Source organism: Schistocerca serialis, chromosome 4 (genome assembly GCF_023864345.2).
Source record: "Schistocerca serialis cubense isolate TAMUIC-IGC-003099 chromosome 4, iqSchSeri2.2, whole genome shotgun sequence".
Taxonomy (NCBI): domain Eukaryota; kingdom Metazoa; phylum Arthropoda; class Insecta; order Orthoptera; family Acrididae; genus Schistocerca; species Schistocerca serialis.
In genome coordinates, this window is record NC_064641.1 from 597,694,651 (window position 1) to 597,707,704 (window position 13,054).

The 13,054-nt window shown below is 35.3% G+C and overlaps 1 protein-coding gene across 2 annotated transcripts in view; it reads right to left on the reverse strand.

Annotated features, from left to right (window-relative positions):
- LOC126475365 (DNA mismatch repair protein Msh3-like) overlaps positions 1-13,054 on the reverse strand; it is a 356,972-nt gene that overhangs the window by 172,797 nt on the left and 171,121 nt on the right. The window lies entirely within an intron of this gene.

The following is a 13,054-nucleotide window of genomic DNA, read 5'->3' on the forward strand; positions in this document are numbered from 1 at the left end:
TTAAGTCAAAACAAGGCCTCAGGAGTAGACAACATTCCATTAGAACTACTGATAGCCTTGGAGAGCCAGTCCTGACAAACCACTACGATCTAGTGAGCAAGATGTATGAGATAGGAGAAATACCATCAGACTTCAAGAAGAATATAATTCCAATCCCAAAGAAAGTAGGTATTGACAGGTGTGAAAATTACAAAACTATCAGTTTAATAAGTCACAGCTGGACAGTACTAACACAAATTCTTTACAGATGAATGGAAAAACTGGTGGAAGCCGATCTCGGGGAAGATCAGTCTGTATTCCGTAGAAATGTTGGAACACGTGAGGCAATACTGACCCTACGACTTATCTTAGAAGATAGATTAAGGAAAGGCAAACTTACATTTCTAGCATTTGTAGACTTAAAGAAAGCTTTTGACAATGCTGACTGGAATACTCTCTTTCAAATTCTGAAGGTGGCAGGGATAAAGTACAGGGAGCAAAAAGCTATTTACAATTTGTACAGATGGCAGTTATAAGAGTTGAGGGGCATGAAAGGCAAGCAGTGGTTGGGAAGGGAGTGAGACAGGGGTGTAGTAGATCCCCAATGTGATTCAATCTGCATATTCAGCAAGCAGTAAAGGAAGCAAAAGAAAAATTTGGAGTAGGAATTAAAATCCAGGGAGAAGAAATGAAAATTTTGTGGTATGCCAACGACATTGTAATTCTGTCAGAGACAGCAAAGGACCTGGAAGAGCAGCTGAACGGAATGGACAGTGTCTTTAAAGGAGGATATAAGATGAACATCAACATCAACAAAAGCAAAACAAGGATAATGGAATGCAGTTGAACTAAATCAGGTGATGCTGAGGGAACTAGATTAGGAGATCAGCAATAGTTAAGTGTTGCTATTTGGGGAGCAAAATAACTGATTATGGTCAAAGTAGAGAGGATATAAAATGCAGACTAGCTATGGCAAGGAAATCGTTTCTGAAGAAGAGAAATTTGTTAACATCGAGTATAGATTTAAATGCCGGAAATCTTTTCTAAAAGTATTTGTATGGAGAAGGCCATGTATGGATGTGAAACATGAATGATAAATAGTTTAGACAAGAAGAGAATAGAAGCTTTTGAAATGTGGTGCTACAGAAGAATGCTGGAGATTAAATGGGTAGATCACGTAACTAATGAGAAGATACTGAATAGAATTGGGGAGAAGAGAAATTTGTGGCACAATTTGACTAGAAGAAGGGATCGGTTGGTAGGACATGTTCTGAGGCATCAAGGGATTACCAATTTAGTATTGGAGAGCAGCCTGGGGGGTAAAAATCGTAGAAGGAGACCAAGAGATGAATACACTAAGCAGATTCAGAAGAATGTAGGTTGCAGTAGGTACTGGGAGATGTAGAAGCTTGCACAGGATAGAGTAGCATGGAGAGCTGTATCAAACCAGTTTCTGGACTGAAGACGACAACAACAACAACAACAACAACAACAACAACATTGGAAATATGAAAAAAAATATAGTATAAAATCAGAACAGACTGAAAGCAAATGTCTTGGTGAACAGAGACAACCACTCAAACTGTACTAATTTTATTATTATTATTATTATCACTATTATTTTCAAAAAAGTGAACTGATTCCTCCACTCTACAAATTCTAAATTATAGGGCAGGTCCACATGGCAGGATCTGTTGAAACTGCCCTATTTTAAATCAGATTAGGGAAAGTCTAATTTAATCTCAGTTATAGGAATATTGTACATCATACCAATAATGTTGGTTTCATCAGTCTGCGTTATTATACACTGCTTCAGAAAGCTAATTTTGACACTGACAAATTACAGCAGCACTGCTATGGTATGCAGGGAGATTGCACTGTGAGTCACATCATGAAGATTGCACATTCCCTTAGCTGCAGAACCAGTTGATTTACTGCTACAGATTTCCGCATGCCCCAGTATTCAGGAAATTTAAAATGCCCCTCTCTATAATTATGGACAGAAAACTGCCATGGATGTTCCAAAATGCCTCATCTCCCCAGAAAATACTATTTATTTGTCACTGGCCACATACTAGGATAGGCTTCATCATTAAAGAAGCTTTCTTTCAGTAGATTCTAACAAAAAACATGATTACCTTCACACAAATACTGTTAAAAACTAATGTCAATATTGCTGATATCATGTAATTACACCATCTTGTAGAAAGAATGTTCCATTAACCAGCTGTAAACCTTTATCTTAAAGTTGCTAAAGGATGTGGATGAAACAGCATATGGGAGTTTCCTAAAACATTTTAGGGTGATTATTTTGGGCAAGTGACCTGTCTTTGATAGTATGTATTTCAAATGTCTAGATTTACTTTGCTTTTGGTGCTGCAGTGGTAGATATCCTCTCTGTTCTCAAAATGGTGGTTGTTGTTGTTGTCCTGTTACTGATGATGATGATGCTGATGATGATCATGATGACAACTATAATGATGATATCATCATCTTCAGTCCAAAGACTGGTTTGATATAACTTTCCATGTTAGTCTATCCTGTGCGAGCATGTTCATTTTTACGTAACTATTACAACCTACATCCATTTGAACCTGCTTACTGTAGTCAAGCTTTGATCTCCTCCTACAATTTTTGCCTCCCACATTTCTCTCAATAACTTATCCTATTTAGTCAAGTTGTGTGATCAATTTCTTTTGTCCCCAGATTGATCCACTACATTTTCATTAATTATCCAGTCTATCAATCTAATCTTCAGATTTTTCTGTAGCATCACATTTAATCTGTAGCAATACCAACGTATTTTTCATAATGCACATTACCAATGGGAGGGTGGGTGGTGGGTGGGTGGGTGGGGGTGGGGGGTACTTTGTCACCACACGAAAAAAATTAAAAAATTTGTTAATTTTCACTGACTTTGTTGTTGTTGTTGTCCTGTTACTGATGATGATGATTATGATAATGATGATGATGACAACTATAATGATGATATCATCATCTTCAGTCCAAAGACTGGTTTGATACAACTTTCCATGTTAGTCTATCCTGTGCGAGCATGTTTATTTTTACGTAACTATTACAACCTACATCCATTTGAACCTGCTTACTGTAGTCAAGCTTTGATCTCCTCCTACAATTTTTGCCTCCCACATTTCTCTCAATAACTTATCCTATTTAGTCAAGTTGTGTGATCAATTTCTTTTGTCCCCAGATTGATCCACTACATTTTCATTAATTATCCAGTCTATCAATCTAATCTTCAGATTTTTCTGTAGCATCACATTTAATCTGTAGCAATACCGACGTATTTTTCATAATGCACATTACCAATGGGAGGGTGGGTGGTAGGTGGGTGGGTGGGGGTGGGGGGGTACTTTGTCACCACACGAAAAAAATTAAAAAATTTGTTAATTTTCACTGACTTGTTATCAACACACTTTTTAAAAGCAATACTGATGAATAAGTAGGGTATAGAAATGGAAACACACACTTGTCAATATCAATGCACTTTCAATAATATGGGCTACCAATGGGGTGCTATTTTAATAATGGGATGGTACTTTATGCTGACAACATTCTTTTTAGAGAGATATTGATGAATCAGTAAGGCCCTGAACCTGAAAATATTTAATACAACTTCCACTGTGGACAGTGACATCTGCTACTAAGACTTCAATTTTTTAACTGAAAAATTTAAAAAAGTTTTGAAAGCTGGTCGAAGAATTCATTAAAAGAATAAATATTTATTTCAAATATTTATTTCAAAATTTTAAAATATGAAGTAGATGACTAGATGACAATATTTTCAAAAGGCGGGCATAAAATATCCTCCCCTTGGTATCGCGAGAATTAAAAAGCTTCTATTTTCTTCTTGTCTGAACTCTTTGTCACCCACATTTCACTTCGAAACAGTGCTACACTCTTTTCAGAAATGCTTTTTATGGTACCGGCAACCTGCATTTTGTATAATTGCTACTTCAGACATAGTCATTTATTTTGCTACCAAATAACAAAACTAATTTATTTGCAGTGTCTCGTTTCCTAATCTAATTTCCTCAGCATTGTTGAATTTAATTTAACTAACTTGCATTACTCTAGATTTACTTTTGCTGTTAGCCATTTTATAACCAATTTCCAAGACACATTCTTTCCATTTAAGTGATCTTTCAAGTCCTTTGATTGCATCATCAGCAAACCTAAAAATAGGCACAGACTTGTACCACTCTCACTCATTGCCACCCTTCCATGACCTTCAACTCTTATTAACTGCAGTCTGGTTACTGTACAAGTTGCAGATAATCTTTCACTGACTATATTTTATACTTGCTATGTTCATAATTTCAGAGTGTATTCCATCCAACATTGTCAAAAGCATTCTCTTAATTTACCAATGCCTTAAATGTATGTTTGCCTTTTTTTAGCCAACCTTCTAACATAAGTCATAAAGTCAGTATTGCTTTGAGGTATTCCAACATTTCTCCAAAACTTAAATTGACTTCCACTAGTCTTTGCTTTTTCTGCTTAGATTAGATATATCTTTTTTTTTTTTTTCATAGATCCATAGTGAGGAGATCCTAACCGAAAGAAGACACACATTAATGTCCCTTCCATAAATTATAAGTGGAATCATCCTCATGGATGTGGAATAAGTAAAAAAAAATATGAAACATATTTTCATTTAAGAAGTAATGACAATTGTAACACAGAATTTAAATAGATATACACTGAGCTGCCTAAGATGACTCTCAGGTTACTTTACCCATCCATCATGAAACAGAAAGCAGTTTGCAACACTTATCTATATTTCAGAATGAATTTTCACTCTAAAGTGCAGAAAGAAGTAATAACACTTGTAAGACAGACATTTAAATATGTATGCACTGAGCTGCCTAACATAACTCTTCGGTTACTTTACCCATGCATCAAAAAACAGAAAGCAGTTTGCAAAACTTATTTCTATTTCAGAATGAATTTTCACTCCGCAGCAGAGAGATCACTTGTTTGAAACTTCCCGGCAGATTAAAACTGTGTGCTCGACCAGAACTCGAACCTCATAATTTTGCCTTTTTGCAACCAAGTATTCTGCTGACTGAGCAACCCAACTACAACTCACAATCCATCAGCATAGCTTTACTTCTGTAGTACTACTTCTTCTACCTTCCATTCTTCACAGAAGTTCTCCCAAATACCTTGCAAGACTAACACTTCTGCAAGAAAGGACACTGCAGAGAACTTCTGAGGACTATGGAAGGCAAGAGAAGTGGTACTTGCAGAAATGATGTTGTGAGGGTAATTTGTGAGTCACGTTTGGATCACTCAGCCAGTAAAGCTTCCCAGTGTGGCATACAGTTTTAATCTGTTAGGATGTTTCACTTATTTAAATGGAATACATTACTGCATTGAAGATATGCAGAATTGAGTTTTTGTGTAATACTCAAAGTATTTATTATTATTAATAATAATAACTGAAAGACCTAAGTAGAAACAAGGCCCCAGGAGAAGACAACATTCCATCACAACTACTGATAGCCTTGGGAAAGCCAGCCATGACCAAACTCTTCCACCTGGTGGACAAGATGTATGAGACAAACGAAATACCATCGGACTTCAAGAAGAATATAATTCCAATCCCAAAGAAATCAGGTGCTGACAGGTGTGAAAATTAGCAAACTATCAGTTTAATAAGTCACAGTTACAAAATACTAACATGAATTCTTTACAGACGAATGGAAGAACTGGTAGGAGCCGACCTTAAGGAAGATCAGTTTGGATTCCCATAGAAATGTAGAAACATGTAAGGCAATACTGACCCTATGACTTATCTTAGAAGCTAGGATAAGGAAAGGCAAACTTACATTTACAGCATTTGAAGACTTAGATAAAGTTTTTGACAATGTTGACTGGAATACCCTCTTTCAAATTCTGAAGGCGGCAGGGGTTAAATACAGGGAGCAAAAGGCTATATACAGCTTGTACAGATGGCAGTTATAAGAGTCAAGGGGCATCAAAGGGATGCAGTGGTTAGAAAGGGAGTGAGACATAGTTGTAGCCTATCCCTGACATTATTCAATCTGTACATTGAACAAGCAGTAAAGGAAACAAAAAAAAATGAATTAGGAATTAAAATCCAGGGAGAAGAAATAAAAGCCTTGAGGTTTGCTGATGACATAGCAATTCGGTCAGAGACAGCAAAGGACTTGGAAGAACAGTTGAATGTAATGGACAGTGTCTTGAAAGGTGGATATAAGATGAACATCAACAAAAGCAAAATAAGGATAATGGAATTTAGTCAAACTAAATCAGGTGATGCTGAGGGAATTAGACTAGGAAATGAGAAACTTGAAGTAGTAGATGAGTTGTAGTTTTTTTACTTGGGCAGCAAAATAAATGAGAATGGTTGAAGTAGAGAAGATATAAAATGGAGAGTGGCGACGATGGCAACGAAAGCATTTCTCAAGAAGAGAAATTTGTTAACATCAAATATAGATTTAAGTGTCATGCAGTCTTTTCTGAAAGTATTTGTATGTAGTGTTGCAATGTATGGATGTAAAACATGGATGATTAACAGCTTTTGAAGCTTTTGAAATGTGGCGCTACAGAAGAATGCTGAATATTAGATGAGTAGATCATGTAACTAATAATGAGGTACTGAATAGAATTAGCGAGAAGAGGAATGTGTTGCATAACTTAACTAGAAGAAGGGTTTGGTTGGTAGGATATATTCTCAGGCATCAAGGGATCACCAATTTAGTACTGGAGGGAAGTGTGTAGGGTAAAAATCATAGAGATGAATACGTAAAGCAGATTCAGAAGGATGTAGGTTGCAGTAGTTATTCGGAGATGAAGAGGCTTGCACTGGATAGAGTAGCATGGACAGCTGCATCAAACCAATCTCTGCACTGAAGACAACAGCAATAACAATAATAAACATCAACTGATTCTACTAAGAAATTCATTAGTGGAGTAGGAAAAGTTGGTATTCAATAAGTTCTTTAGGCTGCTCTGAAACTGAACTTTATAAGTAGTTAAACTTTTTATGCCTGCTAGTAAGTTATTGAAAATGTGTGTTCTTGAATAATGGACAAGTTTCTGGATCAAAGTAAGTCTCCAAAAATCTTTAAGAAGCTTATTCTCATTTTTATTATTGATTCCATGAACTTGTCTGTTAGCTTGAAAATGAGATATATTAAGTATGACAAATTTCATTACGGAATAAATACACTGGAAAGCAGTAGCAAATATCTCAAGTTCCTTGAACAGGCCTCTGTACAACATTCTTGAATTCATGCCCCAAATGATTCCTGTTACATGAAATTATCAAATTACAATGTGTTTGGTAACACATAATGTACAGGAAAGTATTTATTGTAATATGTGACCTTCACTTTAGTAATGAAGTACAATATTGTAAGTTATGTTAAGTATCTTCTGAGATTAAACAACAAACTTTAAATGTAACTTGGCTTACACCTGAAGTCCAAGTCATTGGGGAAAAAAAGGAAAAGAAAAAAAAACATTTTGCAAATTATTATGGTATGTATTTGCAATTTCTTTTTTTCCTCATTTGACTATTTTTCTGTCTAATCAATGTGAGCACATGAAACTTTTTTTTTTGTCAGCTCCCAGAACCTTTGACTATTGTGGAGCAGCTCCACATGTCACATGTGGCATGGCTTGTAAAATATTTTTTTGGAGGTGTAGATTGTTGACTCTCTTCTCCATATGAGAATATATCATTTCTTGTCCTAATCCGTCACTGAAAATTTCCTTTTATTGGTTCTGCCTTCCTGGTAGTTGTCATGTTGCTGTGAAAACAAACAGAGTATTCATTATGTTTGTACATGTGTCCAATGGGTATCTTTTTGACCATCACTTTCATTTGTATCCATGTGCCTTCTGGTCAAGATAATAAACTCCTTATTCAGTTTTATTATTGAATAAAACCATCTCCAGCTTCTTTTTATGTCTTTCATCTACTGTGACACTGTAGTGCAGAGAACTTAACAGGACAACACTTTTTTGTGCATATAACTTAAAAATGTTACACTGTCTTCAAAAAAAGTGATGATAAAACTTATCTGGACTTGAAAACCTTCATTTTTGGTAGAATCCCCCCCTCAAAGTTCCACCTACTGTAACCATTTCCCACAATATTTCTTCAAATAAAAGGACTCTTGTGAAAGCATTATCCGTTAACATATTTGTAGAGGCTTCTCTTAATGCCTTTGGTAGTGTCTTCACTGTAGCAGAAGCAACATCAGTTTCCCTTGTTTGATCAATGGACAAAAGATGTATTCACCTAGGCAGACACAATATTCTGCCATTTTTTTTCTTGATAGTACTAATGTGTCTACCTTCTGCAGTAGTAAAATGCATAACTTCTTCTAAGATTTTTTTTTTTTTTTTTTTTTTTTTTTTTTTTTTTTTTTTGATGAAGCAGTCCCATGAATTCTTAGCGTAATAGTCACACAACCTGTCCAGGATCATGTGGAATTTTTACGATTTTCTATACTCAAATTCTGCTGCATTGTGGCACAGTACTCCACTAGGTTCCACCACAGTCAATAAAGAAAACAGCAGTTCTGTAGTCCTTCTCCATTTGGAAAGCCAGAAGACATGGATTCATCATCATGGGGACCCTCAATGTCTGAATCACTGTCACCTTTATGATCAGAAAGAGCTCCACCTTCAAGTTGTTCAGGAAAGATTTATTCAAAACTCTGATCACTTGTGCTGACTTCACATGATGTTCTTTTGGTTATAACAGATAACATAGGATCCATGCTGCAAGTAAGGGATAAAAATACCTGAACTTATCTTAACCTAAACCAAATTTACTCAATTGTAGCTTTTGTAGTATTTCTGGCTTTTCAACACTGAGCTTAGGAGCGCAGAACTGTTAATTGTTGTCAGTACTTGCAAATATAATGTGCAGCTCAGATCAAAGATTAATAAATCATTCCCAACGTGGCATGTATGCTAAGGAGACTAAAAGACCTCTCCCATGTATTATACATGTAGGATTACAAAATCAATAAAGAAAAATAGTAATTTTCACTTGCATCAAATAATGCTTTTCCTTAGTAAGCTTCCAAATGCAGGTTTTGTATCCTGATCAGTATTAGCACTTAACATAAGGAATTGCATTTCAGGTAGAATCAACTAACTTTTGGTTCTGTAACATAATTTTGTTCATTAGGCCTTTCCATAAATGTAATATCAATGACCATTTCTGAGCAATTAGCTACCCTAATCTGCAAACAATTCATATTAGTTTTTGCAACCATGACTATAAATTGATAGTTCATATTATTTATATCTGTCAGACTCCACCTTCTTTGGAACACAGTTCATTAGATTTGTCTTAAAGATGGAGTCTGTGCATACCTTGTGGGAAATTAGTAATAATGTTATCTAAATAATCAGTATTTGAGAAGGGGAGGAGTCATGCAATACAAATTTAACAGCCTTAAAACATTATCAGTGGAATATTTCTTCAATTGTTCAATATGCAGAAGTTAAGCCATTGTCTAAGGAAGGAGATAAAGAAATACCATCAAAATTCCATCCCATTTCAATTTTCCAACATCCTTGAAAATTTTGGAAAAAATGTATAATCAGTTTCTTAACCATCTGACAGCAAATAATATATTGTCATAGTCACAGTTTGGATTTCTAAAACTACAGAAAGAATATACTTAATTTATTAGGCAATAAATTACAGGCTACTGGTACATTACATGATTTGTCAAAGGCATTTAACTATGTAAATCACTATATCCTTTCAAGTAAATCAGAATATTAAAGTGTAACAGGAAATGCTGGAAATGCTACAAAATGGTTCAAATCCCATATTTATGACAAAAAATGAAGGTCGTCACTATGCAAGGGACAGGTATTAAACTATCAGGCATCATCTAAATGGGAAGTAATTTCATATGGTGGGGGAGAGAGAGAGAGAGAGAGAGAGAGAGAGAGAGAGAGAGAGAGAGAGATAAGTTTAGAACTTTTAAGAGTTTTATAAACATTATACACCTAAAATTTGATGACAAACACATATATGTTAGTGTTAAATTCTTGGGACTAAAGGCTGATAACAATTCAACTGGAAGGAGTATATCGCAGAACTGCGTAACAAATTGAACTGGAAGAAGCAAACCACAGAACTGTTTAAGTGCCTAAACAATCTATATTTGCAGTGCGAATGTTGTCAGACATATTCCACAATGTTATATGGGATTATTTCTTGGTAAGCCCATCAAGACAAGCTCAAGGTTTCCTGGTCCAAAAACATGTAATTAGAATTGCTTGTGGTGTACTCTCTAGGATCTGTCAGATGCCTGTTTAGTGAGAACTATGGATACTGACTACTGCTTCCCAATAAAGATACTTCTTAATTACATCTATCATTAAATATATATCAGTTTTTCAAAATAACAGTTCAGTTCATGGAATCAATAACAGAAATAAGAATAATCTTCACGAAGATGTAACTTCAGTTCAGAAAGATGTCCACTATTCAGGAACACTCACTGTCAATAACTCGGTAGCAGCCACAAAAAGTGTAACTACTAATAAATTTCCATTTAAAAGGAGGCTGAAGGATATATTGGTGACCAAGTACTTTTATTGCACTGAGGAGCTTCCTTGTAAAACACACAGGTGTGTATATGTAACTAATAATATCAAATAATGTGAGTATTTGTACAATCTGACTTCTGTACAAATTCAGTACAGTAATGTGATCATTGTAAATAATTGATATAAAATGATTTTTTAATTATATGATGCATGGTTACAACAGCCTAACACTTATCATGTGCAGTTCAGTTTATTGAACATATACATATTTTGTGACAAATTATTTATTACCTTTTAATTAAAAATACATTAAGGTTGCTGTTTACATTCATTTTATTCCACATCCACAAGGACCATTTCACTTGGGATCTGTGGAAGGTACATTAGCATATTTGCTTTTCTTTGTAAATATTTATTGTTTCTTCTAGTCTTTCTGACACGTTCTGCATCCTGGATGATCTCCCCACTATGGAGCTATTGGAATAAAAAATCAAATATAATCTAATTTCTAATCTAATAAATGCCCTTGAGATGTATTGGCCTGTGTTTGTTATATCTATACTAAAAACAATATGGATTATGACACTTGTGTTAGATTTATAAGATTCCTCATCATGGACAAAACTTTTTCTAAATATATATTTGCTTCTATAAGCTTACAATTACAACATTCACTACAATCAATCTTATATAGTTGAATTCTATATTAAGCTCAGTCTAGTATAAACTTATACCTACCTTTGAAACTGTAACTGAATCTTTAACAAATACCCTAGTGTATTAATTGTTTCTTTATATTTCTGTACATAATGTCTCCAATATCCTAGTGCCCAATTTAGCTGCCTGTTAATGAATGATCTAACACACACACACACACACACACACACACACACACACACACACACACACACACAGAGTGAACAGTTACAATACATCAAAAATGTTTTAATTTTGACAGTTTATTGTTGATGCATGTAAAATTAGCTTGCAACAATGTAACTCATGTTTTCAATAATTCTTTTTTTTTCTTTTGTCAGTCTTACAACTTTGAATGATGGAAGTTTCTGAACTATAGATTTTCTGTACAAAAAGGAGCTGCTTCCTAACTGTACTCATACCTCAAATCCATTAGTAGTATTATTCAAATACATCACATTTTTAATTATGTTGCTCACTTGCTCACAAAGAAATTTTTTTCTTTTTAATTTTAGTGCATGCCATTTCTTGTGTGCAAATTTTGATGCAGCTTACCTCATTTTTAGATCACAGTAGATTGATATTAATAATGGTTTTCTGTGTTTTTTTATTATCACACAAAACTGTGACTAAATTAACATATGAGGGACTGTAGAAACTACGATGTTTATGCCATTATTACATATGAAGGATAGTCATAAAAAATTTTATTATTGCCTGGAAAAAGTCATGCTGTGACCATGAAACCTGGTTATGGTTTTAGTCCTCCACTACATGTTCACCCATCAATGCAGTATGTTTTTCCCAATAATGGATGACCTAGCAAAGAACTTGATTGCAGAAGTCTGCATTTGGCTGTTCAGTAAAATTTGGTGGCTCAGAGAAGCAGCTTTTGTGACTTCTTGTGCAGAATAAGCTGTGGCACTGTTGTGGAACAAAAGCATCCCCTTGAACAACTTCCTGTGACATTTCTTCTGAACAGCCTCCTGTAGCCCCTTCAGGTGTGTGTGGTGGTATACTTTTGTGGACATTTGCCCTTATGAGCATACTCTATAAGCACCTCACCATGGCTTTCCCAAAAAATGCTCAACTTCACCTTGTGATGCTATGAGATATTCTTTACAACCTTTCCCTATAGTGGTCGGGTCTTCGATGGCCGTGGTGTATCTATGTGTTTACATTGCTTACTTTGCTCTTTTGTCTCAGGGTCACAGTGACACACCCATGGTGATCAGGTGGCTAAAGAAGTCATCTGAACTGGCCTGACACAGCCACAAGAATTAGTGTGAGCAGCTGCAGAGCCCAGCGGGTAGCAACTAGTTTGATGATGAAAATGACATGTAAGATGTCGAAAACTGATCCATGACTGACATTCACTTTTCCACTACTGCCCTGACTTTGATTCACTGATCTTCAAGCAGAAGAGCCTTCAATTCTCTTGTAATTCCCATTTTTTCACAGAGAGATGGTCTGTTATTTTGTTCTTTATCATTCAGACTTGTTTCTCCACACCAAAAGTGTCACCATCATGTAATCACTGTGTCATAAGACTGTTTACTGTTGCTTTACTCTTGCACAAACTCAGCACTGATCACTGCAGTATCATTCCCCCTAAAATGTAGAAAACAAATTATTGCACGATACTCCACATTACAATGGGCTCCACCATTCCGCTGTGTCTCCTCTACTGATATGCTACAGTACTGTAGCTCAGGGATTTCACTGCACTGTAGGACTGTTTGCATATTCTTATAAATAAACAAAAAATTATTACATAACTTTTTTTTCTCAAGGTGAT